Genomic DNA, 11,619 nt, shown 5'->3' on the forward strand with positions numbered 1-11,619 from the left:
GAGCACAAGTGACAGATGTGAAAGAGCCTGGAGATGCTGTAATTAACTTCATGTTGCTTTTAACTCATTTAGCATGACTGGTTTGGAAGGGGCATCCATCATGACTAGTTTGGCAGTGGTGGTCTGGTAGGCATATCCTTGGAGGGCGGTCAGGGGAGGAATATCCTTGGAGGGCGGTCAGAGGATGTATATCCTTGGAGGAAGGTCAGAGGATGTATATCCTTGGAGGGTGGTCAGGGGGAGGCATATCCTTGGAGGGCGGTCAGAGGATGTAAATCCTTGGAGGGCGGTCAGAGGATGTACAGTATATCCTTGGAGGAAGGTCAGAGGATGTATATCCTTGGAGGGTGGTCAAGGGGAGGCATATCCTTGGAGGGCGGTCAGGGGAGGCATATCCTTGGAGGGTGGTCAGGGGGAGGCATATCCTTGGAGGGCGGTCAGGGGAGGCATATCCTTGGAGGGCGGTCAGGGGAGGCATATCCTTTTAGGAAGGTCAGAGGATGTATATCCTTGGAGAGTATTCAGGGTGAGGCATATCCTTGGAGGGCGGTCAGAGGATGTATATCCTTGGAGGAAGGTCAGAGGATGTATATCCTTGGAGGGTTGGCGGTGGAGGCATATCCTTGGAGGGTGGTCATGGGAGGCATATCTTTGGAGGGCAGTCAGGGGAGGCATATCCTTGGAGGGTGGTCAGTGGAGGCATACCCTTGGAGGGTGGTAGGGGGAGGCATATTCTTGAAGGGTTTCAAAAAGCTCCATGTGATAGCCAACAGTTTCTGGACTGCTGTAGTTTACCAGGATGAAATCCTTAGAGTCATTATCAGACCTTAGGATGGTACAAGGCAATGCCGGTCTCATGTGGCCAGAGTGTGCAGGCAGTTCTGGATGATGAAGGCTGACTGGCCCTCACATGCCCCAGATATGAATCTAATTGTGACATTACGTATCAGTTAGAAAGAAGAATACTCAGTTCGCCTGCACCTGGGTGGTCACACGGCTGATTTCTAGGCAGTGGATAAACAGAACGAAACAACCGAAGCCAGCGTCCAAAATTAATTATTGATCATTGCTACGATTACGGGCCAGTTGTGCCTGAAGCACATAAGCGATACTCATATCTTCCGTTTGTGGAGTCTCACTGGATATATGTTTTTTAATGTGAAGACATACATTTCAGGTGTTAAATAATTTTGGACGCTGGCTTGGCTTTTTTCATTATGTATCAGTGCATCCATCACCACAGACAATCGAGGAGGTCACTGAGGTCCTGATTCAGGTCTGGGAGGCGATCCCTCCAGGACACCATCCTGCAAGGGTGATACGCTGCAGAGCTGGCTGTCAGTCAAAGTCCAGGGCGTGCTTACAGCTTACAGTGACATGAGCACTGACTGTAGCCTCTCCGGGCATGCCTGTATGACAGAAACTCGGCGGCTCAGGGAAGAATAAAATTAATTTCCTCCCAGCAACTGCGCTTTCAGTATGGCGGCCGAGCAGATTTCTAAATGCATTAACCTGCAGATTATGTATCTGCAGGTTAATAGCAGTTTGGGACCTTTAATATAAGGTCTGGTCCTCATAACACTTGCATACTGTGCTCCTCTCTTGTTCATATAGAGAGCTACGCTGCAAGCGGCAATTTTTTCCCCAGAACATGGTAGTATTATTTTACAATTAAATTGGAGTATTATTTGGATACTACATGGTGGCATTATGTGGGCTAAAATGATAACACTGTTTGCCAGTTCGTCAACTGATCGCAGCCATGTTTACATGGTCCAATGATCGGGAAAAAGTCTTCTTATGAACACCTATTCTGTTCATTATTAAATGAAAAGGGGTGAAAAGGTCTCAACTTCAGGCTACTGGGCCCCCAATGTGAAATAACGCATAATCTGTAAAAGTTAGATTCCCATCTGCTATGTGCTATTTATAATACTTTTGACTATGAGCCTCTTAGACCCCAGAACCTGGTACGACGCCTTCTTCTGCACCCCCTTTATAGCTGAGCCCAGTTACACCACTGTGTGAATCCTGTAGAATATATTTTTCCTACTATTTTTTTAGGATGATTTATGAAATACAATCTGAAAATAAACAAAAGAACCCCACCACAATAAAGAAAAACCACCACGGAGATATCTACAATGTAGTGTTTGCATATCAAACAGGTTCTAAGTAATCATAGTAGATGGTGGAAGTGATGGAGGGCTCTGTTCTCGCCTGTACCCTCAGGAGAATCAGAATTTTATGCATTCAGAATAAAATAAGCATGAAATGCATACGGATCTGCACGCTGCATAATTTATTAAAAACTCTTAGTTGTAAAAAAATAATTTGATATTCCGAAAAGAATGGGCTCCTGATATGATTAAAGCAAAAAAAGTCAAAAAGTATTTAATCAGCTAAAATACAATTTTCAAGTGATTTTTCTATTGAATTTTCCTGTTTGTCTTGCCCACGTCCCCTCTAATCTAAATCTATGATTTTCATATTTTCCTGCTGAGTGAGGTATAATCCACAAGATTTGTGAAATACGATTTATCCCTCTCTTAAAGCAGAAACCAATTCATCTGATACAAGATGGTCTGTTCCATATTTGATTTATCCTTAGGTTGTCATGGTGTGCAGCCAACATATTTTTTTTTTTTTTGCTGGAAATGGATTTTGATACAGGAAAAGAAGAATTACAAAGAGACTGCTTAGAGTCCCAGTTTACTAGTTCTCCCCCGGAGAATAGGAAATTCAGAGGAAAAATTAAATTACTCAATGTATGGTGGTATTATTTGAAATCTGAAAGTGGGACCTATATGATTATAAGACTCGTTAAAGGAGTTTTCTGAGCTATGTTCAAATTTCTGCAGTCACTATGAGACTGCAGATTACTGAATTGTGATAGTGTGCAACGTGCACGGTGTCTGGATTCCCCTGCATTCCCAGAGAAAGTGGGTGGTCACGTCATCACATGGATGCAGTTTGCACACTTGTGGTCATGTGCCGACTATATATTCGGTTACTTCTCTTAATATAACATTGTGAGAAGCAGATGAAAATCTAGTGTGCACGTGACCGAAAGCATGAAAATCTCATACATGTGGTTACATGACCGTCCACTCCTCCTGGGAATACTTTGGAATCCTGACAGTGGGCACATTGTACACTCTCACGACTAAGTATTTCTTATCTATTTCATATTTATCCATCTCTTAAATCTATCCATTCATCTCATAGAGATCAGTTTCATATCCATCTATCAGTCTCATGCCCATCAGTCAGTCTCATGCCCATCAGTCAGTCTCATGCCCATCAGTCAGTCTCATGCCCATCAGTCAGTCTCATGCCCATCAGTCAGTCTCTGCACCCTATCCCTCTTCCCCAGCAGGGATGCCAGCTCGCTCACTGCTGCAGCACCCGTCCCGCACTTCTTCCTTCTTCCAGGTCAGCGGCCGCCCAGAGTATGCTCACGGCTCGCAGATCCCCGGGCACTGTGCTCAGAGTGTGCGCATGCACCCTGTCTCTTAAAGGGGCCACGCGCGCTGTCCTAAAGTGTCTCTAGCCAATAGCTGGAGGACACTTACTATTTAAGGCACCTCCTCCAGCATCGAGGTGCCTGAGCAACGTTGTTTGTCTGTTCTAACACACTTGCTAGTTCTCAGGTCCCAGTGCTCGTATCCAGTATACCAGTCCTGTACAACAGTCGTGCCTGCTTGCCTGCCTGTCTGTCAGCCTGCCTATCTATCTACCCTCCAAACTTTCCTTAAGCCACAGCACAGTGGTTCCACCCATATGTCCATCAGTCAGTCAGTCTCATTTTGCACCAGTCCACCAGATCAGTCGGTCCCATCACACATCAGCCTGTCCCGTCACACATCAGCCTGTCCCGTCACACATCAGCCTGTCCCACACCAGTCTGTCCAATCACACATCAGCCTGTCCCGTCACACATCAGCCTGTCCCGTCACACATCAGCCTGTCCCGTCACACATCAGCCTGTCCCGCCACACATCAGCCTGTCCCGCCACACATCAGCCTGTCCCGTCACACATCAGCCTGTCCCGTCACACATCAGCCTGTCCCGTCACACATCAGCCTGTCCCGTCACACATCAGCCTGTCCCGTCACACATCAGCCGGTCCCGTCACACATCAGCCGGTCCCGTCACACATCAGCCTGTCCCGTCACACATCAGCCTGTCCCTTCACACATCAGTCTATCTCTAAATGCCTCCTCTGATACTATCTCCATAGATCTTTATGTTCTATATCTAAAGATGCAATTTATAAAGGTGACATTTCATTAAACAGATCTGAGCAATCTTAATTACAATAAAACCATTACGATTTGGTGGATCAATTACGTGGCAGTAATATGTGAGCTACTAAACCATGTACCTGCAAGGAGATCGGTGAATTACATTTATACGCTTGTAGCAATTAAATCTATTGGTCTGACATTTGGTAGACTGGTCATACTGAAGTTTAATTACCTCTGTTCTTCACATATGGGAATGTTGTAAAAGGATATAACTAGCATTTCCAGTGTGATTACAGCCGGTCTACGACTTGGGGAAAAATGTCCTTCCTCGAAATTCACAATGAATGGTTTTACAATCAATAAACTGTAACTAGAGTCATAAATCTCATTATACCTGTGAATCATATCCATCTACATCTATGTATCTGCATTTTATGTCATTCTGTCTTATTTATCTCACATTGGTATAACTCATATCTATCTACCTTTTAATCTATTTTTTATCTATTTATCTAGCTGTCAATCTATCCAGCTGTCAATCTTTCATTGGTATATCCAGCTGTCAATCTTTCATTGGTATATCCAGCTGTCAATCTTTCATTGGTATATCCAGCTGTCAATCTTTCATTGGTATATCCAGCTGTTGAACAATATGTCTATTGATGTCTCCTTCATGTCACTGTCTTTATATCGGTCCTTCTATCTTTTCCTATCCCATATTTGTTCCCCCCCTGTCCTGGCTCCGGAGCTGGGCTCGCTATCTTCCTCCCTCTGTGGCTAGCTCTCTCTGTGATTCACATGGTAACCCGGAGCACACCTCTGAGGTCATGCTTATAGTCTAGACCTTAAAAGGCCAGTTCAGGCAGTGGCATGCCACCTAAGTATTTAGGTATCTGGCTTCCATGACACTAGTAATTTGTGCTACTCTGCAATACCAAGGTGGCCCCTGACCATAATAGATTCTACAGCATCAACAAAGAATCACCTGACATGCTCAACTCTGCTACATTGCTGGGCTCTGCTACATCAATGAGTCACCTGCGTTTTTTACTGATGGAGTTTGTTCAACTCTGAAATGCGTTGGTTAATAAAACTGCTCTTCAGTCAGCACAATTATCTTTATTGGATATCTTTGTGACCAACAGCGCAGCAGAATTATCTGTATATCCCTTTCTACTATTACATCAACAAGTCTCCTGACATACTCAACTCTGCTACATCAACAATAAGTCACCTGACATATTCAATTCTGCTACATCGCTGGGCTCTACCACATCAACAATGAGTCTCCTGACATACTCAACTCGGCTACATCAACAATGAGTCACCTGGCATATTCAATTCTGCTACATCGCTGGGCTCTACCACATCAACAGTCACCTGACATACTGAACCCTGCTACATCAATAATGAGTAACCTGACATACTCAACTCTGCTAGATCGTTGGGCTCTGCTACATTAACAATGAGTCACCTGACATACTTCACTCTGCTACATCACTGAGTTCTTCTACATCAAGAATGATTTATCTGACATACTCAGCTTTGCTACATCGCTGGGCTCTGCTACATTGCTACAGAGTCTCCTCACCTAGCCAGAATAGTTGGCACTGTTTGGATATAGTTTCTCAGAAAGCATTATTGCCTCAGCATCTTCAATTAATAATAAAGTTATAGTTTTACCATCAGTTACATCAATAGCTGCCACAACAAAACAGCAGACAATGCATGTGTAAGGAAAACAAACATAATTACCAAACTGTAGCTCTGATGCTTGATTTACTAATATCTGCCCAATTTGTCTTTTGGGTGAAAATCCTGGACTCCCCCTTTAAATCTGTCTGCAGTTACAGAATACATAGCAGATACTGTTATTTTCCTTGCGAAATCCCAGTGTTTGCAAATTCCCAATATGTATAGAGTTAAACAAATAGAGTAATTGGCAATTCAAGGATTAAGATATTTTTTTTTTTCTAATCTTGGAAAGGTTACAGAATTTTTGAATTTTAATGTAATGGTATGTGAGAGTGTAGCCTGCGAGCTCAATCACCCCATGAATTCCAACAACTGCTTGCCCAGCTGGTGATCATACCATGGAACCTGCCTGGGGGCATCTCCAGATGGCTCAGTGTGTCTCAGAATGAATGTTGAGAAAACTAGTTATTTGGGGAAGCGATAAAGGTTATCAGTAACAATGCTGGGAAATTTAAAGGGACTCATTCATCTTACCCTTTACTTTTGATGCAGGAGATATTATCTTTATAATGCGCTGAGAAATAACCAAAATCGCAGTATTCAGTAATTTCTGCAGTTTGTATCATTTATACTTGGGGTGTAGCTGTGATAAGGGGGTGTCTGACATATGATTTGAGGTGTTGGGTAAAACATAGAATTGGCCCAAGAAGAAACTTCCCATATACAATTAAGTTATAGATTTTGGGAGGGAAGAAGCCCTAAAATTAACTTTGTCCCAGGTGGGGTACTGTCTTAAGGGGGTTGTCTTAACATAGCCCTTGAGATGGATACCAGTCCTCAGCCTCTCAGCTTCATCAGAAAATGTACCAATTGTTTACATCATGTTTTTTGTTACATGCATTTTTTTAATTGTTGGCCAATGTTTTTTTTTCCCATATTGCAATTTTTTTTAAAAATATTTTTAAGTTCCTCTTCCTTCAAACTCCACATGTTCATTAGCCAAATTGAACAGACCCTGGTCCTATCTCTTGTATTAAAACATCAAATGAGTGTGGGCAAAAGTTATTGAGAAGGGGCAGGGAGCAGGGTCGGCTGTGACATCACCTATTGTGATTGGTGGATCCTGTGTTATCAGCTGGGTATACAGGTGTTACCTGTCCTTGTAATCCTGTCTCTGCTGATAAGGAGACTGCTGAAAACTCTATTTGAAAGGACAGGAAGCTTGAGTCTAAAATAGCTTCAGGGGCCAGCATAAAAATTGCAAGATTACAATTTTTTTTTTTTTTTATAAAGATAGTGATGCATATATTTAAAAAAATTGCCTTTAGCACAAAAATCTGATTAGGTAATTTTCTGATGATCGATTTCCTCAAAAGCCATGCCCCACTAAATATAGTGTTTGAGGCTCTTAGAGGTAACTGAACTTCAATATACATGTCGGAATGGCTATATAATCACGAAAGTAAAATGACTTGGACTTATGAGTATGACAAGTCTAAGTATGAGAACACATCAATCCAATGACATTCAGTTACCCCCGCCCAGTCTGACTCATAGCTGCAGCTTGTCCTGAGCAGTGTGAGATCTCAACAGTAGGTATGAAAGACAATGAAGAGCTGTCAATAGATAGCATGACGAAACAGCTTCTTATCTTAATCAGCCAGACATATACATTTGTTAAGCCAAGAGGAATACACTATTGAGTTGGAAAGACTTAGTGCAACACAAAGGGAAGAGGGAAAGAGAGCCCAGACTCTAGGGAAAGGGGGGGGGGGAGTGGAGACCTCCCAGATTGATCTAGCTTCACCCTGTCTCCCCTAGCGTCCCTGTATTGGCTCTTCACCAATCGCCGCACACTTACCTCGCCCTGTCTTTCCCTGGCGTTTTGCTCAGGCTAGGGAAGGGAGGAGATGATCACTAGTCGATCTCCACTAAACACTATAGACAACAAGGAAGGACAAACAGAGGGGGGGATTGCTTAGCTTTAGACAACTCCAGACAAGTGCGCACACGTCCTCAAGCTCCAGAGAGGACAAAGTACTGCTCTTGCTAAAGCCTTCACAGGTAGTAATGAATATCACCGGTACCTCCCTCTAGAACACACCAGGTATTTATACACCCAGGCTAGGGAGTTATTTAGCCAGAGGGAGGTAGCCGCTGGGTCCTAGAGACAGCCTCTAAGAAGATGTGTGTAATGCTGAATGTAGAGATCTCCTGCAAACAACTGCAGGGCGACTGTCTGTCACTTCTGACACACCCATGACAGTTGACTTGTGAATGTATGTGTGCTTCTTTGGCTGGTCAAGGACAGTGACTCAGGGTGAAACAATGATGTTTGTTACTATGCTAATTGCATATTGTACTAAAGCCAGCTAGATGTTGATTTACAAGAGCCCCCTTGCTATACCGACTATGTAAATTGATTAAATGCTCAAACAATGAGACCTGTGGAATAATACCCTCCCTAATCCTTGACACTGAGGAACACTTTCACAAAGGATTATACCGTCACACTGACATATATTTCCAAAGCAAGTACACCAGCCTCATCAGGTCTTAGAGCTATATTTAGCAATGCATTCAGTTTGTATTGTGATATCTGGTGACAGATCAACTTTAAATCAGGCAAGTTTTATGCGGCTAGACAAACAATTCACAGTGACTGCGAGCTATTTTCTTCTATACAAATGTGTGAGTGAAGGTGCACAGTTCACCAAGCCCATGTTATTATCTGGAGAATTCAAGTTAATGGGGATTTCATGAGGCGATCGGCCACCACTGTTAATTCTTTCATTACCAGGAGCTTGTTATACAATGGAGCTGCTGGAGACGGTAATGGTTTGTATTTTCTTTTATATATTTCAGTATATTTGCAAAGAGAAAGAGGAATTGTTTTTCCGCAGGAAATCAATGTAAAGCAGCTGTCTATATACGGCTGCTTAGCGGCCGCGCCATTGTTTTCTCAAGTCAACAAACAGAAGTTACTATGTAATATACATGTGTTTTGTAACGTCGCTTCATTAATTCTTTTCAGTGTGTTGTAATGAGCTGTATGTTAATTATTTACAGCTTGATTTTTTTTTTATTCTTTCTTTCCAAATCATGAAGCTGTGGGTAACACATTACTATAATAAATCTAGAATTATGATGGATTATTGTTTGCATTAAAATCAGAATTGGAAACAAAGATCGGAACAAAGAGGCTAATCACCTGCCCACTGCACTCCGCAACTCTGATCTCACCCCCCAGGCCTTTTTAGGTTGGCTCAAATTGCAGTACGCTGGCTGAGTACTGAGGTGGTTTAGCCTATGCTGGCTACTACTTGTTAGGACTCTTTATTGTTACACATTCTCTGAATTGTGCCTTCTAATAAACTTGACGTTGCTCCAAGATAACTGTCCGCACAATTGGCTCTGCTGTTCCAGGCTGCTTGTCCACACACTCAATAAGCAGCATACTGAGCTTTGCTGATGCAACGTTCCAAGATTCTCACTCCGATCTACTGTACCATGATCCCTGTCTACATACTCGGGTCTGCTGTACAAAAGCTCTGCTTTTCCAAGTAGCTGTCCACACACTCTGCTCTGTTGTACCAAGATGACTGTCTGCATATCCAGCTAACTTGTTCCACATGCTATCATGTTCAGCTTTTGCTGTTCCATGCCACTCCAGGTGCTGACCTGCCATGCAGGTTATCCAAGTCTGCTGTATCTCGCTGCACCAATGCCTTAAATTGGTGCCAACTCATGCAATTCTACAGCTTAGAGAATTCACCTTCCCACAGAATAAATTGCATGGAATACCATGAGAAATTGCGTGGGACAGGACCCCTCATATGGTTATGAGGGACCCGCTATAGTTATACCACTGGGATATATCGTCACAAAGATGTAGTAAGTGGTGAATCATTCCATAAAAATGGACCCTTCTAGCAGGCTAATGGCTGTAAATCAGACTTGGGCAAACTGCGGCCCACGGCCTATGGCTGTTCCAGTCCGCACTGCGGACCGAGACAGTCAAAGGGCTGAAACAGTGGCCTATGGGCCACATCCTGCCCTCACCCGCCCGCCATTCACCCATCCGTCGCCACCCACTTTCACCGTTATCTGCATCCTCAGAATGCAGACAGAGGTGGATCCATTGGTGGATGACACGGCCGCGGGCTCCATCTTCCACCAGAGTGTGAGCCAGCAGTCGCGATGACGTTCTTTCATCGCACTGCTGCTGAGACTCAGTGCACAGGAGCCAAGTGCTGGGGCAACGGGAGCAAGGCGAGTATGTGTTGTTATTTTCATATATATGGGATATTTGTATGTATACATGAAGGCTATGTGGGGGGCTGATACTGTATATATGAGACTATATGAGAGTTGATATTGTATACAGGAGGCTATGTGAGGGCTGATACTGTATATATGAGGCTATGTGAGGGCTCATACTGTATATAGGAGGCTATCTGAGGGCTCACACTGTATATGGGAGGCTATGTGGGGGCTCATACTGTATATGGGAGGCTATGTGGGGGCTCATACTGTATATAGGAGGCTATGTGAGGGCTCATACTATATAGGAGGCTATGTGAGGGCTCATACTATATAGGAGGCTATGTGAGGGCTCATACTGTATATAGGGGCTATGTGTGGGCTCATACGGTATATAGAGGGGCTGTGTGCGGGCTCATATGCTATATAGGGAGATGTCCGCATACTTAATTCTGCTCAATATTAAATGATACAATTAATATTAATATCAATAATTATAATTAATATGTTAATATTAACATTGAGCAGAATAAATTTCAGCCTATTGGTGCGGCCTCCACAACTGTCACAGTCTCTCATATGGCCCCTCGGGAAAATTGATTGCCCACCCCTGCTCTAAAGTGTATTGTCTTCTGCTGAAGTGGATGAATGTGCAGTAACGGGGAATGGATGAGTATCTGATAGTTTGGCACCACTGACAAGGTTTGGTATGAGAACTGTAAACAAAGAGGGGCCTGGTTTGGGGTCTGTACATAAAGCAAGTTTGGTCTTGGTTTGTAAACAGGAGGGGTCTGGTCTGTGATTTGTAATCTGAGGAAATCTGATCTGAGTTTGTAATCAAGGGGGAACTGGTCTGTTATCTGTAAATGATAAAGGTTTTTTGGGGTGTCAGTAAATGAAGCTGGGCTAGTCTAGGGTTCTATAAACAAAGGAAATCTGATGTGGGTCTGTAAATATGGGGGGCTGTTCTGGGGTCTGTAAAGAAGAGATATGGTCTGAAGTCTGTAAATGGGCTGACCTGTCGTCTATAAAAGGGTTTGTTCTGGGGACTTAGCACTGATGAGGAGTAGTACCCCAAAACACAGTGTCTGCAAATTGAGATTCTGGTTCTGGTTTTTATCCTAAGTCATGTGACAAGGCTTGTTAGAGAGTCGATATTAACTTTTAGGATTGCTACTTCCTATAGGTGGCACTAAAGTTTTAGTCCTTTTCCTCTCTGAAGAGACAAATTGCATATTTCCCAGAGGAGCATGCATGGCTTAAAAGTCTCCTCATGTTGACATGCTTAACATGTTACTCTCTGCATGAGGTTGGACTAGCATTTATGAAAACTGATCTGGATCTGTAAACAATAGGAACTAGGGTAACTGTTACACACACGCCGCTAGGTTCAGATAGGGCGAGACGGGT

This window comes from Phyllobates terribilis, unplaced genomic scaffold (assembly GCF_046119375.1).
Source record: "Phyllobates terribilis strain yellow unplaced genomic scaffold, ASM4611937v1 Scaffold_7__3_contigs__length_470593459, whole genome shotgun sequence".
Taxonomy (NCBI): domain Eukaryota; kingdom Metazoa; phylum Chordata; class Amphibia; order Anura; family Dendrobatidae; genus Phyllobates; species Phyllobates terribilis.